Here is a 13,618-nt window from a genome sequence, read left to right on the forward strand (position 1 = left end):
GAGGAATTGACAGGGTAGATAAGGGTAAACATTTTAACACGGGTGGTACGCGAACAAAGGGACACAGGTGGAGACTGAGTCCCCAAATGAGCCACAGGGACGTTAAAAATAACCTCTTCAGTGTCAGAGTAGTTATCAAGTGGAATGCATTAGGCAGTGATGTAGTGGAAGCAGACTCCATACACAGTTTTAAATGTAGATATGATAGAGCCCAGTAGGCTCAGGAACCTGTACACCAGTTGATTGACGGTTGAGAGGCGAAACCAAAGAGCCGAAGCTCAACCCCCGCAAGCACAAATAGGTGAGTACAAATAGGAGAGGACACAAATACACACACACAAACACACACACACACACACACACACACACACACACACACACACACACACACACACACACACACACACACACACACAAACACACACACACACACACAAACACACACACACACACACACAAACACACACACAAACACACAAACACACTCACAAACACACACAGATTTAGGTGTGTATATAATTCCAACAGTATCTCCAGAGGCACACATAAACAGGACAACATCGGCAACTAACGGGACGCTGGCAAACATTACAACGTCGTTCAGGAGCCTAAATCACAACTTTTTCAAGACAATCTACAAGGTCTTGTTAGACCAATACTGGAGTATGCAGGACCGGTTGAAATCCGCAGGTGGTGAGGCATTAAACCAAAATTGAAAAAGTTCAAAGGTTTGCAACAGGATAAGTGCTAGAGATAGGAGATCTAAGCTACGAGAATAGGTTAAAGAACTACACTTGGTGGATTGAAGAGACTAAGAGGACATGATAACCACATACAGGCTATTGAGGGGAGAATTGACAAGATGGATACGAATGGCCTCTTTAAACTGAGAGAAAGTCAGACAAGAGAAGATTTTTGAACCTGGAAACGCAATTTAGGGTACGTAAGCAGGCGAGAGAGAGAAGTACAATCGACTTGAGAATGGTCCAGGACGGACAGAAACGTCGTCGTCCCTTCACTTTCTAGTGTGTGGTTTGGTCAACAAAGTACGTAATTATGAGGTGAAAGCGCCAAGCCAGTTTGACTATACAGAACTTGGAAGGGACATAAGAACAGGGATAAAATACGGAAGAAGGAGTAAGTCGAAGAAATGTAAGGAAAAGCTCGTACACTGTACGAGGTGGTCAACAAGTTCCTCAAAGACAAAGAATTCCAACCTCAGACTTATTAAATTATAACGCAACAGATACAACGTGGCTCGCAGTCATTAATAGCAGAGTACAAACAGGGCACAATCGTGTTCCACCCCAAGACCAAACTCCACCATCTTCTCTGGTACCGCACACCACAGTGTTCATCCCAACCACTTGGACTGGATGGTAGGGAAGCCGGTTTCGCTTCTTGCAGGTCTGCGTTCAATCCCCGACCTTCCACGTGATTGGAACGATTCCTTTCCTCCGTCATATCCTAATCCATTCCAAGTGCTATATTGTCGTAAGGAATTAGTGCTTTCCCTTGATAACTCCGTTTCCGTACAGCAATATCCACCTACTTCTACCTTGTCTTATGTTCCATCAAACAAAACCCTATCCACCTCCACCTTCCCTGGTGCTCCACTCAACAGTAACCATCCACCTCCTCCTTCCCTGGTGCTCCATCCACCTCCACCTTCCCTGGTGCTCCATCCACCAAGACCAGCCACCGAACACCAAAGCTGAATCAATTATAACTTGTTAAATAAAGTTATCTTACATCGTCGTCTTACAAGTCTTTACCTTCAAGAAACATCCAAGAAAAAAAGGGATTATGGAGTGAATATTCAAATCAGAAAGGTAAAAAGTGAAATAAACTTTGAAGAAGAAATTCGACGACTTTAAGCAGAGAGTTATAATGCCAGGAGGCTTCCAGGGCAGAAAGGGTGCATCCAGGGAAGAAATGAGGCTTCCAGGGCAGAAAGGAAGCCTCCTGGGGACAGGCAAATATTTTTTTTTCATTGCAGAAAGCCGTTTTTATTTATTTATTTAAGATCTGAGAGTGGGAGATTTTTTAGGGTGAACGAAGGTATTTTTCTTTAATATAAATAGGATTTTTAGGGTTGCCTGTTTTCAGGAAAAAAAACAAATGTATTTTTCGATTCTGAAGCTTGAATTTACTGCGCAGGGATTGTGTTTTTTTTTTTTAACAGAGAGGCTTTGCAAATTTTTTTTTTTAGGACTTAACTAAGAGTTTCAGAGCAAAGAGTGAAGTTTTCTGCGGAAAAAATTGAAAATTCTTGAAAAAGAGTATTGGTTTCAGACCTCAAAACAGTGATCTAAAGATACATTACTAGGATTTGAAAGTAAACATTTAATATATATATAAAAAATCCCTTTGGAGAGGATAAGGAAGGATGTGTAGAAAGCTGAAAGTTGTGCTTATACTGAAGAAAATTTGAGTTTTCATAATGAAAAATAGATTTTCTAGGGTTTTGGGTTCTGTTTTCAAGGCAAACACTGTTTATTTTCAAGAATAAGTGTTCAAGTTTAAGATAATGTTCTGAAGACAAAGTCTAAGATTTTCAAGACAGAAAAGGATATTTTTTGGCTTGAAAACTGCCGTTTCCAGGTGAACAAAATAAAGGAATTTCTTGACAAGAAAATCTTATTTTAAAGAAACTGGAATTTTCAGCAGGTAATTTTAAACTTTCTAAAACTGAGATTCTCAAGACAGAGAACAAACCTTTATTGATCAAGAGCGTGACACTATGCACGCCCTTCACTGCACCCATCTCCCGAGACTGTTAGACAGGGTCAGGTGGCTCAGCGATCTACGACCTCGACTCCTAGACGATCGACCAGGATTCAATCTCCAAGCAAGAGAACCGCAACGGTTGTGTACTATTTTTTTTTTAACTGACGCCTTTGTTCACCTAGCAGTAAAATAGGTACACGTAAGCTAGGCAATTGTTGTGGGGATCCAAGATGAGGTGATCAGGTGCCCTAAGTAGGTCCTCGCCACAAACCTACCCTTGATAAAGTGAAATTAAACTTCCTCATTAATTTAATTTAAATAAATTAAGCTTCTTCATTCATCGTTTACGCTGCAAAATACAATACTCTATTAAATATTCACATTACAAAATACAATAAAAGGGACACAAAATTGTTTGGCAACAATTATAGGAAGATTTCTGTATGAATCCATTAAGGGGGGCTTAGTTAATTACTTTATAATGAAGGCAATGATACCTACGTCGAAACCGGTTTTAATTAAACTGGGATCAGAGTTTAGCTCAGGGAAATCACCCCCAGTCAGGTAGGTAATTAAATCAAGGTAGACATGTGCGCCTCCATTTGTGTTCCGCTGTATAATTGGTACATATATATGTGTCTATATGTGTATGTGTACGTATGTATGAATATAAGTTTGTATATGTATGTGTGCATTTATTTATTTGAAGTATGTGAATTCATCTAAACATACTAGCCGAGAAGTGCTTGAAGGCTCGAACATATGCTTCAAGCCTCACTTCGGGTATTCTTTGTTAAATGTAGTGTGTATTCACCTAGTTGTATTCACCTAATTGTTCTTGCGAGGATTGAGCTCTGCTCTTTCTGCCCGCCTCTCAACGGTCAATCAAGTGATTTTTTCCACACACACACACAGAGGAAGCAACACGTAGCAGCTGTCTAACTCCCAGGTACCTATTTATTACTAGGTGACAAGGGCATCAGGGTGAAAGAGACTGCCAATTTGTTTCCGCCTCCGCCGGCGATCGAATCCGGACCCTTAGGATTACGAGTCCAAAGCGTTGTTCACTCAGCCACAGGGCGCCTTGAGTGTGTGTATGTGTGTGTGTGTGTGCGCGCGTGTGTGTGTGTGTGTGTGTGTGTGTTTTATTTAAGAAGCTAGCCGGGTCGAGAAAGCTACCTATGATGTCGGAAATATGTACTTATTAAGTTTCAAATGAGCACCAATGCTGTTCACAGCTAGCGTGTAAAGCCATATTATACTTAATTAAGGCCAATAATAACAATCAATTGAATGCTGTCCCTCGCACTCTCCCTTATTGCATTAGGACGCACCGACTGCATGCTAGACAGCAGTGTGGAAAAAAGATTGGAAGTCGACCTTCTGCTGACGTCATGCCACTAACGACCTTCACCCCCAACGACCCTCCCCCTATAACGACCCTCCACCTCTCACTCACACATCATTGACTCGGCTTACCCCGCACCAATCCACCTGCTTATCCTCCTACTTTATCACTCTTTCTCTCTCCTTCCTTTCTATATTTATCTGTATAAATGCAGATATATATATATATTATATATATTATATATATATATATATATATATATATATATATATATATATATATATATATATATATATATATATATATATAATGTCGTACCTAGTAGCCAGAACGCACTTCTCAGCCTACTATGCAAGGCTCAATTTGCCTAATAAGCCAAGTTTTCATGAATTAATTGTTTTTCGACTACCTAACCTACCTAACCTAACCTAACCTAACTTTTTCGGCTACCTAACCTAACCTAACCTATAAAGATAGGTTTGGTTAAGTTAGGTAGCCTTCCTACCTAACCTAACCTATAAAGATAGGTTAGGTTAGGTTAGGTAGGGTTGGTTAGGTTCGGTCATATATCTACGTTAATTTTAACTCCAATAAAAAAATATTGACCTCATACATAGAGAAAAGGGTAGCTTTATCATTTCATAAGAAAAAAATTATAGTAAATATATTAATTCAGGAAAACTTGGCTTATTAGGCAAATCGGGCCTTGAATAGTAGGCTGAGAAGTGAGTTCTGGCTACTAGGTACGACATATATATATATATATATATATATATATATATATATATATATATATATATATATATATATATATATATATATATATATTTATATATATAAATATATATATATATATAATATATATATATATATATATATATATTATATATATATATTTATATATATAAATATAAATATATAAATATATATATATATATATATATATATATATATATATATATATATATATATATATATATATATATATATATATATATATATATATATATATATATATATATAGTTGAATATGACCGAAAGGGTAAGATTAATAATTCTAACACGAATCTTCTCAATATTTCTTTCGTTTGTATTCACTGTCGAGGGTAACTGAAAAATTAACTCTCCAAAATTCATTCTTTATTTTTGGCCTGATGCCTGAACGCGTTTCGTAATGCTTATTACATTTTCAAAGACTTAGTTTACACATAATATACATCATAATTATACTTGTTTTGGGTGAGGTGATATGGCACAAAAGTTTTGGGTGAGGTGAGAGAACTATGCTAAAACACGAATCAATGGGTATGAAAAATAAGAATGGAAGTAACTGCAGAAGGCCTATTGGCCTATACTTTCTCTTGCTGCTTCTATGTTGGTTCGGGGGTCTTGAAGTGGGTAGAATATAGTTATGCGTTAATTGGCTGTTGATTGCTGGTGTTAACTTTTTGATATGTGTAGAGCCTCGCTGATGTCGAGTCTCCTGTTATCACTGTTTCTATCGATGATTTCTGTGTTGCTTGTTAAGATTTCTCTGGTGATGGTCTGGTTGTGAGAAGAGATTATATGTTCCTTGATGGAGCCCTGTTTGTGCATTATTAATCTCCTAGAAAGAAACGTTGTTGTCTTGCCTATATACTGAGTTCTTTGAGGCTTACAGTCCCCAAGGGGGCATGTGAAGGCATAGACGACGTTGGTTTCCTTCAAGGCATTCTGTTTGGTGTCTGGGGAGTTTTTCCTTGAGTAGATTGACCGTTTTTTTGTTTTTGTAGTAAATTGTCAATTGTATTTTCTGATTTTTGTCTGTAGAGATAACGCTCGTATTAATAACGAGGACACTGGACACTTTCAGGACACTTTCCTCCGTTTTGTGAGCCGTCGAAAAGAAGTTCCTGTAAAACAGTAATAGAGGGTACAGGTGTTGTGCTAGTTGACTCTTCAGAGGTTGCATGCCATGCAACCTCTGCATGCAACCATGTGCTGGACGCTGGCAAGTCTTTATATATGGGCTGTGACGTCAGACTGGCACAAATTCTGGAGCTGTAGCCGAGGAACCGCCAGAATAATGACCGTCTTCATAGTTTGTTGATGGCGTCTAGTGGCGGGCGAGACTGCAGGTGCAAGGTTCTCGTGGAAGGAAGGGTGGAGGAGTGTCTATACAATACGTTTTGGCATGTATCGTTGTCGTTTCTTCATGTTGGAGCATGCTGATTTAGAGGTGGTCAGGAACAGGCAGAATCTAGTGCTATGCAGGAGATAACCGTAACAATATATGTATTATATATAAGCCTCAAGCTATTACAACTATATAGCACGTAACACACAGAGATCACACTAACGTGATGCATCAAATGAACAAATCAACCGAAGTTCAGTAGAACTTCGGTTTCAACTCTTTTTAACCCTGTCGTAGCTCAGTCGATTAAGGCAGTGTCTGGGATGCTCCCGGACGCAGGTTCGAATCCTCGTCACGGCCCTTGTGGATTTGTTTATATAGCACGTATTTACCATACACTCATCTTAAATCATCCACAGTTAATCTCAAGTAACTATACAAGGATTTGACCCATGGAAGTAAAACCAATCGAGGTCCTTAAGGAAGCACTGTTCGAAAAATGTTCGATCGTTATCAGTTTTGAGTCGTATGTTAAGGTAACTACTGTGTTGGTCTACAGTTACTCAATGTAAAAGATTGTGTGAAAAGTCACAGTAGCCGAACACAAAATATAAATAATTACCGGACATCATAACATGGCAACAATGGGGGATAATTTAAGTAACTTTGGCCCTGAAGACAACGAGACTATCGCACTCCGATTATAACAAACAAAATATTTGTTATAATTCCATTTATTGTTCTATTATTATGGGACTAGTTTTAAAATACGCGCCTTTATATTACGAGCAATTTGATACCAAAATAAAAGACGTAATCCAAAAATTGATGTCAGAACAGTGGAAGGATAAATAATGTTGTGGTGATGAGCGTCAAAAAATCTCCAAACGTTAAAATATTTGTTAACATTCCATTTATTTTTCTATTATTATGGGACTAGTTTTAAAATACGCGCCTTTATATTGCGAGCAATTTGATACTAAAATGAAACACGTAACGCGAAATTTGATATTATCAAACTGAACGAGTATAAACATTAGTCTGCAGGTGTACCAATTGGTGCTCGTTCACAGGTAACTTGGCCGACTTTAGGCTTTGCTGTGGGGAGTCACGCCAGGCTTTTGGACCTTATATGCATATACCCCTGTAGAAATTTCTATTGCGAACACAATATCAAAATGAACGACGTAGCACGAGAATTAAGGCGAGAAAACTGAAACGAGTATACACTTTTCGGTGTCGAGAGAGAGAGAGAAGATTAAGCCACCCAAAAGGTGGCTTGGGCAAGAATAGCCCATAAATGGTGGCCCTTTTGAGCCATTTCCAGTATCAATAGATGATACTGGAGATCTGTGGAGGTGCGACTGCACCCTGCGTGACGGGAGATGTCTCCCGTGTTTTTTTTTTGTTTTTTTCGGTGTCGCCGCGCGCTCCCCTTTATAATGAAAGTGCTTCACCGCACTTTCCGGAAGTGAAGTGAAATCCGGAACAAGTGCTTCACTGACGTCATGCTTCCCGACTGTAACGTCGGGAAGCATGACGTCACAGTCTGCGGTGCACCCGCACGGAGTGCCATTGTGTTAAATTAAACTACCGATTTCCCGAGACTGATATCATACGGTGAGCGTCCAGCCAGCTGGTACCCACAGTTCTCTACCAAACTAACAATAGCTCGCCCGGAATGAATTAACACCTCTCACATCCTAGTTCGAGACAATGGTCTCTCTGGATTTTCCCCGAGAATGGCATATTGCAGTGTCGAGTACACCAAGCAGTGCACAAAGGTTCTATCCCATATCACTAGATAAAAGTCAGTTATGTTGTGTATCCTTGGATAGCCCACATAACCAGAAACATGGTGATGGTACAGAGGCCGCTGTGTGTCCAGGGAGAAATTAGATAGTGGCGAATTAAGCTTTTATGCCATAGCAATGAAAGTCACAAAGTCCATCAGGTTGGACGGTACAGGCTGTTGCAAAGGGGACACCAGGCAGGCGGCGATAGATAACTAGTGACCTTTGGGGGTCAGTTGTAATCGTTGAAAAGAGGGATCCGTGATGTAATTGTGACGTCACCTTCCTAACCATCATATATGGGGGTGTATATGATTCGATACGGCACCTGTGCTGTGATGCTATTGGTCAGTTCACAGACCTAGCTGTTGTGCCCCCATGGAGACCCTTTGCAAGTTCCTTCAAGAACCAACACCGGTATTCTCCTGTAGAACATCATACAGAATTGACGTGTGTCGTTCTCTCTATCAGCAAATAGACAAAAACCCGCCATTAAATTCCTCACCGTCAAGTTACCCACTGCATCTTATTCAATACCCAAGCAATCGTCCGGAATCGCAAATATAGTGTACTTGAAGCTGATCACTTGTGTGACAAACGATCCATAACGACACAAACTGGTGTCATTAAGCCTTGGTGGAAAAGTGAGATTGAGGTCCTCTGTGGGCAGAAGCTCCTGTGTGCGACTCTGTAACCTAGAGTGAAGGACAGTTAATGTGTGTGACTAACTCAGACACCTGTCAGAGGAAAAATAACTAAGCCATCGCCACGTCTCAATGTCTCACTGCCCGAATTTCCCGCGCGTGTAGTGGCCGCCACTATGTCCTCACTCACTGTTCCATGTCACGTCACCGCTTGTCCCTCCTGCTGGCACGTCACACGCCCCATAGGGTTGGTGAGGGCTGGATAATATACCACTTGTGGTCATTGTAGAAGTGCAGCATGTCTCCTGTGAGTACCTCGCCATGTCAAGTGTGGTCAGGAAAGCCGACCATTCTATTGTCTTACCGCTGTGTCGTGCTGGGAACGAGTGAGAGATCAGCTGTCAAATAACCTATGAAGCTGCTTGAATGTGTGATGTACGAAAGTTGAGGGCTGGCCTTACTGAAGTTACAAAGTTATTTGATTATTAAGTGTCTTTCAGCATGTTGATCCAAGTGGTCTGCTAGAATGTTTCGACGTTTTCAACACCCGCAACGGCTATAGGTGGAAACCAAGACAGACCCGATGGTGTACACGTGTTTATCTGTGTGGCATCACGACATTACACCCGTCAGTGAATGTGAGCGTCACATTCACCACACATGCAGCTCCTGTGTGCTAGTACGTGATTATTGCCCCGAGTATTCTGATCAGAACTCCTGTGCCCCTTTGCTTACCGCCATTATTAGCAAAGCCGTGTTAGAGATTGGTTGTCAACAGTGTTAGATAACGCTTTGTTCACGGGTGGACCGAGAGTGATTAGGTCAACGTTCAGTGTCTCGCTATTGCGATAATAGCTTTGCCGACACCTATCTAAAGTAAATCAATCACCCTTTGTACAAGTAGTTTAGTTGTAAATGAACTACTGGCAAGCTTTACGCTGTGTTTCGTTGAACAACTCCTAAATACTGCCACTACTCGCACTTGAGCCTTTAGCTCCGTATCTTCAACACCGAACTGTTTATTAATCATGACAAATGTGAGGAGGACCCAAGAAGCCCCCTTAAAGTCTTTAATTAGCACTGAGGAGATTCCCACGACCAAGGTGGATCAGGTTCCTGGTCAAGCAGGGCTGAGGAGGGACCACTTCAGGATTCTTACTCGACCTGTACCCAGGCCCTGTAGCCAGGCCCTGTAGCCAGGCCCTGTAGCCAGGCCTTGTAGCCAGGCCCTGTAGCCAGGCCCTGTAGCCAGGCCCTGTAGCCAGGCCTTGTACCCAGGCCTCTGTACCCAAGCTCTGTACACTTGCTCTTGTGATGCTGGATCCCCACAGCTTGGTGAGCCGACTGCCATATGCACATTGGTGAGGTTGGGCGCAACTACGGTCATGAAAAATCAATACTAGCACACCCAGGTGCTCTAAATCTCTTAAAATAGAGCTTTGAAACAAGGAAATAGTAACTTACCTCAACAAATGGTTGATTTTTGCTGTTCGATGAGTTATTTCCTACCTGCAATGACATGAAAGCAATTGGTTAATATTCTTTAGGGAAATGTATTTACTCATTTCAATCCTCATACACCACAAATATAACCAATCACATTTTAATCCATATTACAAAGCAGTTCAGGCAAAAGTGACATTTGAGAATCGAGGAGATGTTTACCTTGAACGATGAGGGCGCTGGTGTGCCTCTTCCAGTGCAGTCAACACTGCCTACAACAAGGCTGCGTCAATAAGTCTTGCAAGATGTTAAGAGCCGAAAAGGAATGACTTTCACTGGTATTTCCTATAAAACACTATACTCCCCCTGAGTCGACACTTAGTTACGTACGGAGACAACGGCGTTTCCTCTATTAGTTTCTCGCTGATTCAAGCACCAGCTCTCACTATAACATAACAAATTCGAGATCACACGCATATTGTCTGTCGCAATTTCAACATTCATTGTGAACACACGCTGCTCTTATCCGGCAGTAGTGGAGTGTAAAGTTTTCCAGTATTACTTTCGACGTTTCCGTCACGCTCGACACAACCTAACTTTTACCCTCTATAACAAACACTGTTATGGTCTGACCCGCGGATGTAACAACGTGTCCTCAGGTTGGGTTCGCGGCTACCCTGGCCACCGACCCCACCAGAAGGCTTTCAGCAATTTTATACAATTGTGTGTTAAAACACGCTTATTCTCATATACAAATTAATATTATATTTTAAAAGTCTATGCAAAGTCCGGGGTAAGTTAAGTGTTTAGGTTCTGTTGTGAGTCGTGTGAAAAGCGTTTTTCATTCATAAACAGTGGGTTTGGCGGCTGGATTAACGAGCATTTGGCGTTTGATGGTAAGTTCGGGCTGTTATGAGGACGGCTGTATAGACAACCTGTCCTCGACTCAAGTCCATTACATCCAGCGGTCGACCCCACAGACGCATTCATAAATGTTTACATGTCAATTCAAAACATGAATTTTCTTAAATATAAATTAATATTATAATATATTAGCATATTGTGCCTATATAGGCGTAGGTTAGGTTAAGTTAGATGTTTACGTTTTGTTGGCGATTATTTGTATTTGTAATACGCGAGTGAAGCATTTACAGCGTTGTGGTTCGAACAAAATTCGTCAGTGAAGCACTTTTTCCGGAAGTGTTCGAACGAAATCAGTTGTGAGTCGTGTGTTTTTCATTCATAAGCAGAGGGTTTGGCGGGTGCATGGCAGCCCGTCCTCCAAACAAAGATCCAAAAGTGATTCCATGCACCCGCCAAACCCCCTGTTTATGAATGAAAAGCGGTTTACACACGACTCACAACTGCTGACGTTCGAACATATCCGGAACAAGTGCTTCACTGACGAATTTTGTTCGAATCACAACGCTATAAATGCTTCACCCACGTACTATAAATACAAATAATCGCCAACAGAACCTAAACACCTGACCTAACCTATCCTATGCCTATATATACACAATATGCTAATATATTATAATATTAATTTATGCTTGCGAAAATTCCCGTTTTGAATGAACAGCATGTTAAAATTTATGAATGTGTCTGTGGGGTTGACCGCTGAATGTAATGGACTTGAGTCGAGGACGGGTTGTGGTTTAGAGAGGTTCGCTTCGAACATATGAAATAAACAACTCGTCCTCAGACCAAGTCCATTCCATCCAAAATAAAAATTTTCTCAAAAATAAATTAATCTATATAAATATAAATGAAAATGTTCGTTTGTTCAAAATTGCTAATCTCCGAAAGTTCTTCACCGATTGCTTTGAAATTTTGACACAACGTTTCATTCGCATCCGAGTGTGTTTTTATATACCTACTATATAGATGTCACATCTGTGACGGGGAAAAACATGCTTTTTTAAAAAACTGTGTTTTTCATGTGTTTTTCATGTGATTGAAATCTTCGAAATCTCTTTACCGATTGCTTTAAAATTTTGACACAACGTTGCATTCGAATAGGTGCTTGATTTTATATACCTACTACATACATGCCTCACCAGTGACCGGAAAAAACATGCCTTTTTTTTTAACAGCACCATCTTTTGGACGTAAGAGCAACATACCCTGTAATCTCCAAAAGTTCTTCACCGATTGCTTTGAAAGATTGACACAACGTTCCATTTGAATACGCGCGTTTTTTTCTATACTTACTATATAGATGCCACATCAGTGACAGGTAAAAAAACGTTTTTTTTTTTTAAACAGCGCTATCTGTTGCACGTAATAGCAACACACGCTATTCTAAATATGTTACAATTCCATTTCAATGTTTCCGATTGCATTGATAAATAGAATTTTCATAGATTTCGATTTATTTCATTTTGGTGTAATTATTTTGTGTGACATTGCGTGGGAATTGAGCTGTGTTGTTTACCATTCTATTAATTTCGTGAGTATAATTTACTTTTTAATTTTCTCATTGTTTTTATTTTCGCTTTTTTAACTGTTCTATTTAATTTTCAGTGATGGGAACATCAGATCATTTGATGTTCCCATTTTTCTGATGGGAACATCAGATAATTTGGAAACTCATCGGAAGAGGGAGTGGGGGAATGGTGGGAAAGACGAGGGGACGGGGGAGTTGGGGATGTTGGGGACGAGGGGATGAGGGAGTGGGGAGGACAGGTGACAGGGGAATTTGGTATGGTGGGGAGGACGAGGAGACAGGGGAGTGGTGAATGGTGGGAAGGACGAGGGGATAGGGGAATTGTGGGGAGAATGAGGGGATGGAAGAGTGGGTAATGGTGGGGAGGACAGGGGGATAAGAGAGGGTTGCTGTGGCTGGGTTCAGCTAGTATGGTTATAAATTAGCATACTATGCATATTTTGCCACTGGTTAGGTTAGATTAGGTGTTTAAGTTCTGTTGGCGATTATTTGTATTTGTAGTAAGTGAGTGAAGAATTTACAGTGTTGTGGTTCAAACAAAATTCGTCAGTGAAGCCCTTGTTCCGGAAGTGTTCGGACGTCATCAGTTGTGAGTCGCAGCCCGTCCTCCAAACAAAGATCCAAAAGTAATTCCATCCACCCGCCAAACCCCCTGTTTATGAATGAAAAGCGGTTTACACACGACTCACAACTGCTGACGTCCGAACACTTCCGGAACAAGTGCTTCACTGACGAATTTTGTTCGAATCACAACGCTATAAATGCTTCACCCACGTACTACAAATACAAATAATCGCCAACAGAACCTAAACACTTAACTAACCTATTCCTATATACGCACAATATGCTAATACATTATATATAATATTAATATATATGAAAAAATTACTGTTTTGAATGAACAGCATGTAAAAATTTATGAATACGTATGTGGGGTCGACCGCTGGATGTAATGGACTTGAGTCGGGGACGGGTTGCTAAAAGGCTTCACCCACGTACTTCAAATACAAATTTTTCCCACCAGAATCTAAACACGTAACCTAACCAAACCTACGCCTCACTGTACATAAAACTTTAAAAAAAATTATATTATCA

Source organism: Procambarus clarkii, chromosome 18, assembly GCF_040958095.1.
Source record: "Procambarus clarkii isolate CNS0578487 chromosome 18, FALCON_Pclarkii_2.0, whole genome shotgun sequence".
Lineage (NCBI taxonomy): Eukaryota > Metazoa > Arthropoda > Malacostraca > Decapoda > Cambaridae > Procambarus > Procambarus clarkii.